The sequence below is a fragment of the Ailuropoda melanoleuca genome, chromosome 20 (assembly GCF_002007445.2).
Source record: "Ailuropoda melanoleuca isolate Jingjing chromosome 20, ASM200744v2, whole genome shotgun sequence".
In the NCBI taxonomy this organism is placed as follows: Eukaryota; Metazoa; Chordata; class Mammalia; order Carnivora; family Ursidae; genus Ailuropoda; species Ailuropoda melanoleuca.
Window position 1 is genome coordinate 2,973,626 of NC_048237.1, and position 9,964 is coordinate 2,983,589.

The following is a 9,964-nucleotide window of genomic DNA, read 5'->3' on the forward strand; positions in this document are numbered from 1 at the left end:
TCCACAGATCTCAAAACACTTCTGCACCCATGACAGGTCCTTTTCATGTTATTCTGTGTTTGGGACTCTGCCGGGGGCTATGGGCTTCTTGCCTGGAGCAGATGTTCCGTGCAACTATTTCCCTCCCAGTGTCTGGGAAGAGGAAGGATGGCTTCTTCCTTTTAGTGCCTACATTCACCCTCCCTTTGGGAGTGGGGGCAGGTGGGGGGGCCAAGCGGTGCCATTTCAGTGAGTCCTAGCTCACTCCTGGTATGGGGGACTGCTGGCAGTCGCTCGTCTTCCTGAGTCAGGAGGAAGAGTTTGTGGGCTCCCAGAACTTTCTGCTACCTTCTTGGCTTCCTTGTTTCCAGAGCCACCTATACTACCCCTTCCCTTACAAAGCTGTTTTTGTTCCATGTCAGAAAAATCATTTGAAACTTGGAAATAAGCAGAGGAGCTGGCAGAATATTTCCAGTGCAGTGCTGGGCTTGACTTTCGGTCATCTCCGAGCAAAGGTTAATGTGTAGCTTCCTGTCTGTTAGAGATGCAAATCATCCTGTCGATGAGAACAGATGATCCCAAAGGTGATGGCTTATTGTCTCGTGGGACATTAAGCGGTTTTGTGTCTAACCCCCAAATCTTTTTTTTTTTTTTTAAGATTTTATTTATTCATTTGACAGCCAGCGAGAGAGGGAACACAAGCAGGGGGAGTGGGAGAGGAAGAAGCAGGCTCATAGCGGAGGAGCCTGATGTGGGGCCTTGATCCCAGAACGCCGGGATCACGCCCTGAGCCGAAGGCAGACGCTTAACCACTGCGCCATCCAGGCGCCCCAAGGTTAAATGATGTCTTTGGGAGTGAGCCCTAACCAATATGACTGGTGTCTTCATAAGGAGAGATTAGGACACAGACACACACTGAGGAAAGACCACTTGAAGACTGAGCCACCCAGGCGCCCCTAAGCCCCAAATCTTATTCTAACATTCCCTATGAAAACCTAGCTCCTCAAATGTTCTTTGAATTAGTCTTTTTTTTTTTTAAAGATTTTATTTATTTATTTATTTGACAGAGAGAGAGACAGCCAGTGAGAGAGGGAACACAAGCAGGGGGAGTGGGAGAGGAAGAAGCAGGCTCCCAGCGGAGGAGCCTGATGCGGGGCTTGATCCCAGAACGGCGGGATCACGCCCTGGGCTGAAGGCAGACGTTTAACGACTGAGCCACCCAGGCGCACCTCAAATGTTCTTTGAATTAGTCTTAACATCTTATTAGTTCTCTCATTAATTAAGTAGTCGAATAAGATTTTTGACACCTGTTCCTTTTTTTATTGGTATGAGGGTCATGGTATGATTTTTGTTTTTGAAAATTACACTTGAACACTGTTTTATGGCATGCAGAGGACTAGACTTTGCGGTAGAACCATTTTTATAAATTATGCTACCTAACTTCTCTCTATTATTTGTTTACCTTTCCCATGAGAAATTGCTTAAATCCTCTTTCATTTATAAAGAGAAAGCTCCCAGTAATCCTTTATCATCCTGCCGCTGCCATATCATACCCTCTTTGTTTGACAAAGTGGTTTGAAGAAGTTGATGGAGTTGTTTAAAAAGTTGTCTCCGACCAACTGTTTAAGGCGATACATGAAAAACAGCATCGAATACCTAAAGTTAATGTCAGACGGGTGTGAAAAGTTTCATGCCTACGTGAGGTCATCCCAACGACAAGGAAGGAGTTCTTGATGCTTTCCTCCAGCCTTGGCTGCCAAGTTTTGACCTCCGTCAGGCATTTGCAGGATCTCCACCGACCCTCTACGTCAATCAGCCTTAACTAGCCCTCCAGGTGAGTGAGAGTTACAACACCTGTGCGCAGACTTCCTCTTGTATCACCATAGAAACAAGACCCTCAAGGTGGATAAAGAGAATCCACGTTTTAATGAGGAAGACTGCTGTAAAATAAGGATTAATGAGCTGAACAGTGGAAGTTGGAGTAGGCGGGAACCGAGTGACAGCAAGGGCCGTTGGAGGAAGGAGACACGATGTCTTGTTGGCCTCAAAAGAGAGAGACAAGATGTGGAGTCAAACTCCTGTCCTATGCGCCTGGGGTCCTGCACACCGCGGTACTGGCATGCGGGCACCCACTCTGGGGTTGGAGCAGTGAGAACAGGCAGAATTCTCATGGCCCTGAGCTGCCCTCATATTATCTGGGGGGATCAGGCGAAACGGACACGTGAGATTTCGTAAGTGTTAGGGATTGAAAGGTTGGGTTTCCCAAAAATTCATGTTGAAATCTAATCCCCAAGTGTGGTGGTATTTAGAGGTGGAGCCTTTCGGAGGTAATTAGGTCCTAAGGCTGGAGCTCCCGGGATGGGATGAGTGCCCTCTAAGAAGACTGACAAGCTAGCCTGTTCTCTTTCCACCCAGTGAGGGCACAGTGAGAAGTTAGCCATATGCAAACGAAGACAGTTTTCACCAGAACCTGACCAAGCTGCCACCCTCGTCTCAGACTTGTGGCCTCCAGAAATGTGGGAAGTCCATTTCTGTCGTTCGTAAGCCACCCAGTCTATGGTACTCTGTTACAGCAGCTGGATTGAGGGCAATAAGCTTGACAAAGAGAGTGCAAATGAACAGGAAAAATAGTTTCTAAGTAGGTAAGTGGGCAAAATTTATGAGGAGCAAAGCATAACGAGGAAATCTAACCGGCCAACAAACATATGAAAAAATTCAACTTAATTAGTAATTAAGGAACTCTACACAAAACCAACGATGCATTACCATGCTACTCATCAAATTAACAAAGATTTTTAAAGGACCATACTTAATGGTGGCGAGGGATGAGATGAGTACATTCATACCTTTTGGGTGGAGAATCTCTACAACTTTCTGGGAAATCGATTTGGTGTGATGAATCAAGAACTCCAATCCATTTAATCCAGGATTTCCATTTACAGGAGTCTAGACTAGAGAAATAATTTATGAAATGTTGAGTGCAACATTATTTGTAAAACCAAAATATTGGTAAAAGCCGAAAGCTCCCAAATAAGGAAATTGTTTGCTGTGTGTACCCTGCCAGTCTCCCCTGGCTCACCACATTTCAACCACATGGTCCTCTGCTGCGCTGGGAGCAGGACAGGCTTGCTCCAGCATTAGGACAATTGCTCTCGCTGGTCGCTGTCCTTGGAATACCCTTCCCCCAGACACCTGCGTGGTTTGCAACCTTCCCTCATCCGGGTCTTTGATCAGATGTTATCTCATTAGTGACACCCTTTTAAAAACTGCACCCCTCTACCATATTCTTCTTCTTGCCTTCATTTTTCCTCCTAGCCCTTGGCCCCACGTAATGTGCTCAATTACAAGTCAATCTCTCTACAAAGTTCATCATTGTCTGGTAGCCTTGAAAAAGGTTTTAAATTTTAAAGCCCAATTAAATTCTGCATTTCATCTCACTGCAAGCTATTCCATGTTTCTAAAAATAAGACAGAAAGAAGGACCTTTGAGTCAAATCAAGATGTAAAAGGGGAGAGACTCCAAAATGTGAAATTGGCTGAGTGAGAAGCTGTCTTTCCTTGTTATGTGATGGTAATGAGGCTGGTTAAACTCTTCCTCACTGCAGACCAGGATGGTAGAAAATATCGGCTGTGTAGAGGAAGAGAAATAAATTTCCCTCTACCCTTCTAGGTTTTTAGCTGAGATACTCCCGGTAACAAAAAAAGAGATTAACAGGAGAAAAAACAAATTTAATTTCATACCTACAGGGCCCCAAAGATAGGAGACGCAAAGAAGTGACCAAAGCAGGAAGCTTTTATTTTACCTTTTAACAAGGAAAGGATACATGTGTGAGCAATGAACAAGACAGAGAAGTTGGAGCTTGGGGTAAATTAGAGAGGAAGTAATAAGCTTTGTTTACGTAGCCTTCTTGGCTCCAAATTCCCTGTCTCTGGCGATAAGGACATCCCCTTTCCTCCCGGCACAGACAGGATACATTTCACACGGGAGATTTCATTTCTGCTGTTAGGGAGACAAAGGACGGACGGTCAGAGTGTCCTTCTTTATCGGCTGTTTCTTGTGTAACTTTACTTGAAAATAATGAATACGCACATTTCGGGGTGGCCTGCCCTGAACCCCCTCAGCTGTTTCTTGCTGCTTTTAGAAAGACAAGCTTTGATCCGAGCTGGCCAGGCTGAAAGCGGGAAGGAGACGATACGCAGCTCTGTTAATAGAGACCCTTCTGCCCGTGGCAAGATTGCTGAGGCTCCCTTCCTCGTTACTGGCATTTCTTGCAGAATTGCAAAACCCAGACTTTCGGCCCTGGTCTAAAATTAGCATAAAAGGCAAGGAGGGGGGAGAAACACAACAGGGGGATAAAATTGGGACACCTGAGAGGCAGGGAAATGAAGGAAGCCAGAGTCCTTGGGCCCTTCCCGCACCCCTTCGTCCTTGAACTATGATTTAGGGACTCCTTCCTAGTGTCGCGGCCAGCCAGTGGGCTGAAGCCTGATCGCAGGGGCAGATTATTCTGCCTTGGCTATTGTCTCACAAAGCCAAGAGGGAAACAGTCGTTTTTATAACAGCTCCTCCCAACTCCCCCCTTTCTTCTATAAAAGAGTGTTCCTCTCTTTTGTTCTCCAGACTTGCCTATGGTTTTTTCCCCGTAGCTTGCCATTCTCTGCTATTCCTGAATTAAACCCATTTTGCTGGTCAGATAACTGGCAGTTTCATTTTTAAGGTTAACCACATGATATAATAGATCCCTCTCTTATTAAGTGAGTTTGAGTTGGGTTTCTGACACTTACAACAGAAGGGGTCCTGCCTTATACTGTGGGTGACGATCCAGCCTTCCACGGACCACAGCCTGGCTTGGGTCCCAGGACTCCCCCACAACTGCTCTTCCCATTCACCATTGATTGACTTTCTGGGTTTAAATCTGATGAATCCTTTTCGATCTTTACCTTCCTGGATTTATTTATTGAGTTTGATGTTATTTATGATTCTTTTCTTGAAATTCTCCTCCATTGACTTTTAAGAGACACTGGCTGTTTTGTTTTGGGGGTTTTTTTGGTGGTTGTTCCTACTTTTTTGTTTCTCCTTGATTTGTTTTCCAGGCCAGTGCTTTTCTCTAAAATGATTTGCTCCCAGTGCTATGCTCTTGACCTTCTTATTGTCTTCACGAGACAACTTCTCCCTGGGTGACACTATTCATGGCGGAAGCTTCAGGATCTTTATCTTTAGACTCTTGACTTCTAGATTCGTATAGTCCACTGTGAACTGGAGGTCTCCTCTCAGCTTGCCTCAGACACCCTCAAAAGTAACATCTCAAATCCAATCTCATCATTTTTCCACCCAACTGTGCCCTTCATCCTTTGCTCTAATCACAGTGACTCGTACCCCCAAATAAGCATTTGCCTTTGTCAGAAATCTGAGTATCGGGGCGCCTGGGTAGCGCAGTCGTTAAGCATCTGCCTTCGGCTCAGGGCGTGATCCCGGCATTCTGGGATCGAGCCTCACATCAGGCTTCTGCGCTAGAAGCCTGCTTCTTCCTCTCCCAGTCCCCCTCTTGTGTTCCCTCTCTCACTGGCTGTCTCTGTCAAATAAATAAATAAAATCTTTAAAAAAAAAAAAAAGAAATCTGAGTATCGTCACTGGCTCTTCCTGTTCTTTATCCTTTCATCAAATTCTGTCAATTACACAATTATTTCTCAACTCTGTAGCTGCATTTCTTACTGCTTTTGCCTTAGTTTGGTTCAGGACCACACAGGCTCTGCGTCACGTGACTCCAGGAGCATCCAGATAACTTCATGGTGAATTGAGTCATGATGGTAATGGCCCTGATTAAGGTCCTCTTAACTTCTCATTTGCCTTTCTGGTGCTTCTTTCTAGTGTTCTCCTCACCTCCAGACTCATTTCTCTTTAGCCCTCTCTCTAAGTGGGGCAAAAGATTTCTTCTTTTTAAAAGATTTTCTTTATTTTAGAGGGAGAGAGAGAGAGTGAGTGTGCATGTGTGCAAGAGCTGGGGGAGGAGTAAAGGGAGAGAGAGAGAGAGACTCTCAAGCAGTCTCTGAACTGAGCATGGAGGCTGTCGCAGGGCTCTATCTCACGGCCCTGAGATCATGACCTGAGCCAAAATCAAAAGTCCAACGCTTAACTGACTGAGCCACCCAGGCGCCCAGCCAAAGATTTCTTCTAAATGAAAATGAGTGTATTTAATTTTCTGCTACAAATTTCACTGCTTGCCTTATTTTTCTACCTTAATGCTTTACCAGTTCAACTCTCTTTCTGTGCTTTTGTCTTACCAAATGTTTGGATTTCCCCAAGTGTGCCATGCTTTCTTCTGCTCCATGTATTTGCATATATGCCCCCAGTGGTTTGAAAATACATCCTTCCATCTTGTTAACTTATTTATCTATCTTCCAGATTCAGTCTAGAATTAAGGTCCCAGACGATCCCAGTTTGAGTTGGTAAACTCTCCTATCTATGTCTTATAAGCACACCTTACATTTATCTCTATAACAGCACACATCACACCCTATTGAAATATGTACTTACTTATCAGTCTTGTCCATTAGATATAAATTCCTTGAGGGAAGACATCTTACATTATTTATCTGAATTATTTATTCTCAGGTCTTGGTATGTCATTTGGTACATATTAAATGCTCAATAATTCTAAGGAAATGGTAAAAAGCAAAGCAATTTTTGGCATCTGGCATCCAGCCAGTCCAGTCACATATGTTGTGAATATGTATATATGACAAAACCCATAAAATTTAAAGATCGAAATATAAATAAAGTTAAAATTTGGGGCAATATTTAGGCATAACCTTAAAGTAGATGAGATCTTCTTAAACATGGTTTGAAACCCAGAGCTCATAAAAGAGAAAGATAAGTGAAAAAGATAAATATATATTGGCTACATAACAATTCAACCTTTTTGCATGGCAAAAGACACCATAAATTAAGTCAAAGACAAATGATAGATTTGGACCAAATATGTGCAACACATATGACAGGTCCTAGAGGTCAATTCCCCCCCAAACTCAAATAGTTCAATAGCATAATGGAAAAAATATGAAATAAAAAATTCGTAGAATCTTATAATCTAAATGATCAATAAACATGAAAAGTTATTAATTTCTAGTAGTAAAGAAAATTCAAATTTAAGTAAACATGCAATAACATTATTAATATACCCCATGATCTTCACCCTCTCTCCTAAATAAAAAGGAGTCTGAAACTAACAACCCGTTTCCATCTTTTGCACCTTTCTCTATGCCCAAAACTATAGGCAAAGTGTGATTACAATTATATAGAGCTTTCTTATTGATTTTTTTAGTCATCGTGATTTATTCAGTATTTCATGCTATCTTTTTAATTGAAGTATAGTTGAGGTACAATATTAAATTAGGTTCAGTGTACGACATAGTGATTCAACATTTATAAACATTATAAAATTATCACCATGATAAGTCTAATTACCATCTGTCACCATACGAAGTTGTTACAATATTATTGACCATCTTCCCTATGATATGTACTTTACATCCCCATGACTTATTTATGTTATAACTGGAAATTTGTACCTCTGTATCCCCTTAATCTATTTTACACACCTCCCCACCTCCTCATGTCTGGCAACCACCAGTTTGTCTCTGTGTTTATGAGTCTGTTTCTGTCTAGATTTTTTTGATTTTTGGATCCTACATGTAAGTGAAATCATATGGCATTTGTCTTTCTCCGTCTGATATTTGTTTTTGTAAAAAGGGTATGCATTTCTCTGCAACTTACTTTTCTCGCTTGATAATATATAAGGAACAGCCATTCAGGTTAGAACCGACTCTTGAGTTTAGCTTAGGTCATGATCTTGGGATCGTGGGATCCCACCTTCTGGCTCTGCACACAGCAGGGAGTCTGCTTGTCCTTTTCCTTCTCCCCTCCTTCCCCCCAGCCCCTGCTCCCACTCACTCTCTCCCAAATAAATGGATAAATAAAATCTTTTTATAAAAAATGAAAAGGCGGGGGCGCCTGGGTGGCTCAGTCGTTAAGTGTCTGCCTTCGGCTCAGGGCGTGATCCCAGTGTTCTGGGATTGAGCCCCACATTGGGCACCTCCTGCTTCTTCCTCTCCCACTCCCCCTGCTTGTGTTCCCTCTCTCGCTGGCTGTCTCTATCTCTGTCAAATAAATAAATAAAATCTTAAAAAAAAAAAAAGACTTTAAACTATTCATATCTCCTAGAAATTCTACTTCTCTGTCTTTAGCCTAAAGATTTAATTAGGTGGAGAAGTAAAGCTTTGTTAACAAAGATAAACACAGCATTCTATGCAATAAAGAAAATCCAGGGGTGCCCGGGTGGCACAGCGGTTAAGCATCTGCCTTCAGCTCAGGGCGTGATCCCGGCGTTCTGGGATCGAGCCCCACATCAGGCTCCTCCGCTATGAGCCTGCTTCTTCCTCTCCCACTCCCCCTGGCTTGTGTTCCCTCTCTCGCTGCCTGTCTCTAACTCTGTCGAATAAATAAATAAAATCTTTAAAAAAAAAAAAAAGAAAATCCAAAATAAATAAATAATTCAACAGCAGGGAAACTGTTACATTAATTGTAGATGATTTATGAGGTGGCACATGCAGCTTCTAAAACCTGTACTTTTAAAGACTACGTCATGCCTTGAAGACCACTCAGGGTACAATATTAATGGTAAAAACAAAACCAAACCAGAAAAACCCCATGGGTTTCCTGGTAAAATACTTCGTAGCCTGGAAGTTAGTTATTGTCATATCTACCTACACTTAGTTATAAAACTAAACAAACCAACACAGAACACTAGGATCAACTTCCAACTTACAAAAACTAGATATTCAAGAAGAAGGTGTCGGAAAAGTCCATTGCATGTGCAGGGACATTGGTGTTTCTGCAGAGAACAAGAGGGCCCCTTCCACTGAATGTAGTTTGTTCTGTTAAATCTGTTAGCCAGCTGGAATTGCACAGCCATGTTCTGGGTCCGGTGCTACAGCACACAGAATAAACTCTCACGGTCTTGAAGGAATTTAATGTGCAATGTCAGAAATACAGAGGTGTATTTTACCAACAAATAGGCCATCAGAGTCCTTACACACATGCACTGAGTGAAATGCAGAATCACTGTTAAGCTGGTGGCTTGAACATCAAAGGACGCTCTTTTTTTTTTTTTTTTTAAGATTTTATTTATTTATTTGACAGAGAGAAAGACAGCCAGAGAGAGAGGGAACACAGCAGCGGGAGTGGGAGAGGAAGAAGCAGGAGGTTCCCGATGTGGGGCTCGATCCCAGGACTTTGGGATCACGCCCTGAGCCGAAGGCAGACACTTAACGACTGAGCCACCCAGGAGCCCCTCAAAAGACACTCTTGATGTGGGACCCACATAACTTCTAAAATCTTCCCGTGGGTTACCATTATCCTCTCCTAAGTTTGCTCTCATTCTCACCTGGGGCTCTCCCACTATCCTATGGTCGTATTATGCAATGACCCCCATTTTGGCTTCCCTTCCTACTTCCCCCCAAAGATAAGGGCTCTGTGCATAATGAAGCCAGTTGTAGACAGATTCAGAGGATTGACTAATACTGGGGTCTGGGATATGTCCGTGTGTGTGTGCATTTGTGGGAACCAAAAATCTATTCTGCTGCTTAAATGCCTCAACAAGAAAACTAGCAAGTGGAGGCGGGAGGGGAGGCTGAGCTCAAGGGGAATGTTCTGGAGGAGGATGGAGGACAGAAGGGGCGGGTTGCACCCGACTTTTTTTCTTTTCCCCTAGGCAAAGAACTTTATTAACCTTGTTTCAAACTTTATTCCCAGGCGTCTTGCGCTTCATTAGCTGCAAAGAATGAATTGTGTGTAAGCAAAAACTGAAAAGAGCTGCAGCGTCCAAGGGGCTTGGCTTAAAAGTATTAGGAATCTAAATTTTATCAGATCCATGAACAACATTTTAAAAAGCGGTCATAATATAAAATAGCAGCTCCCAGTAACTTCT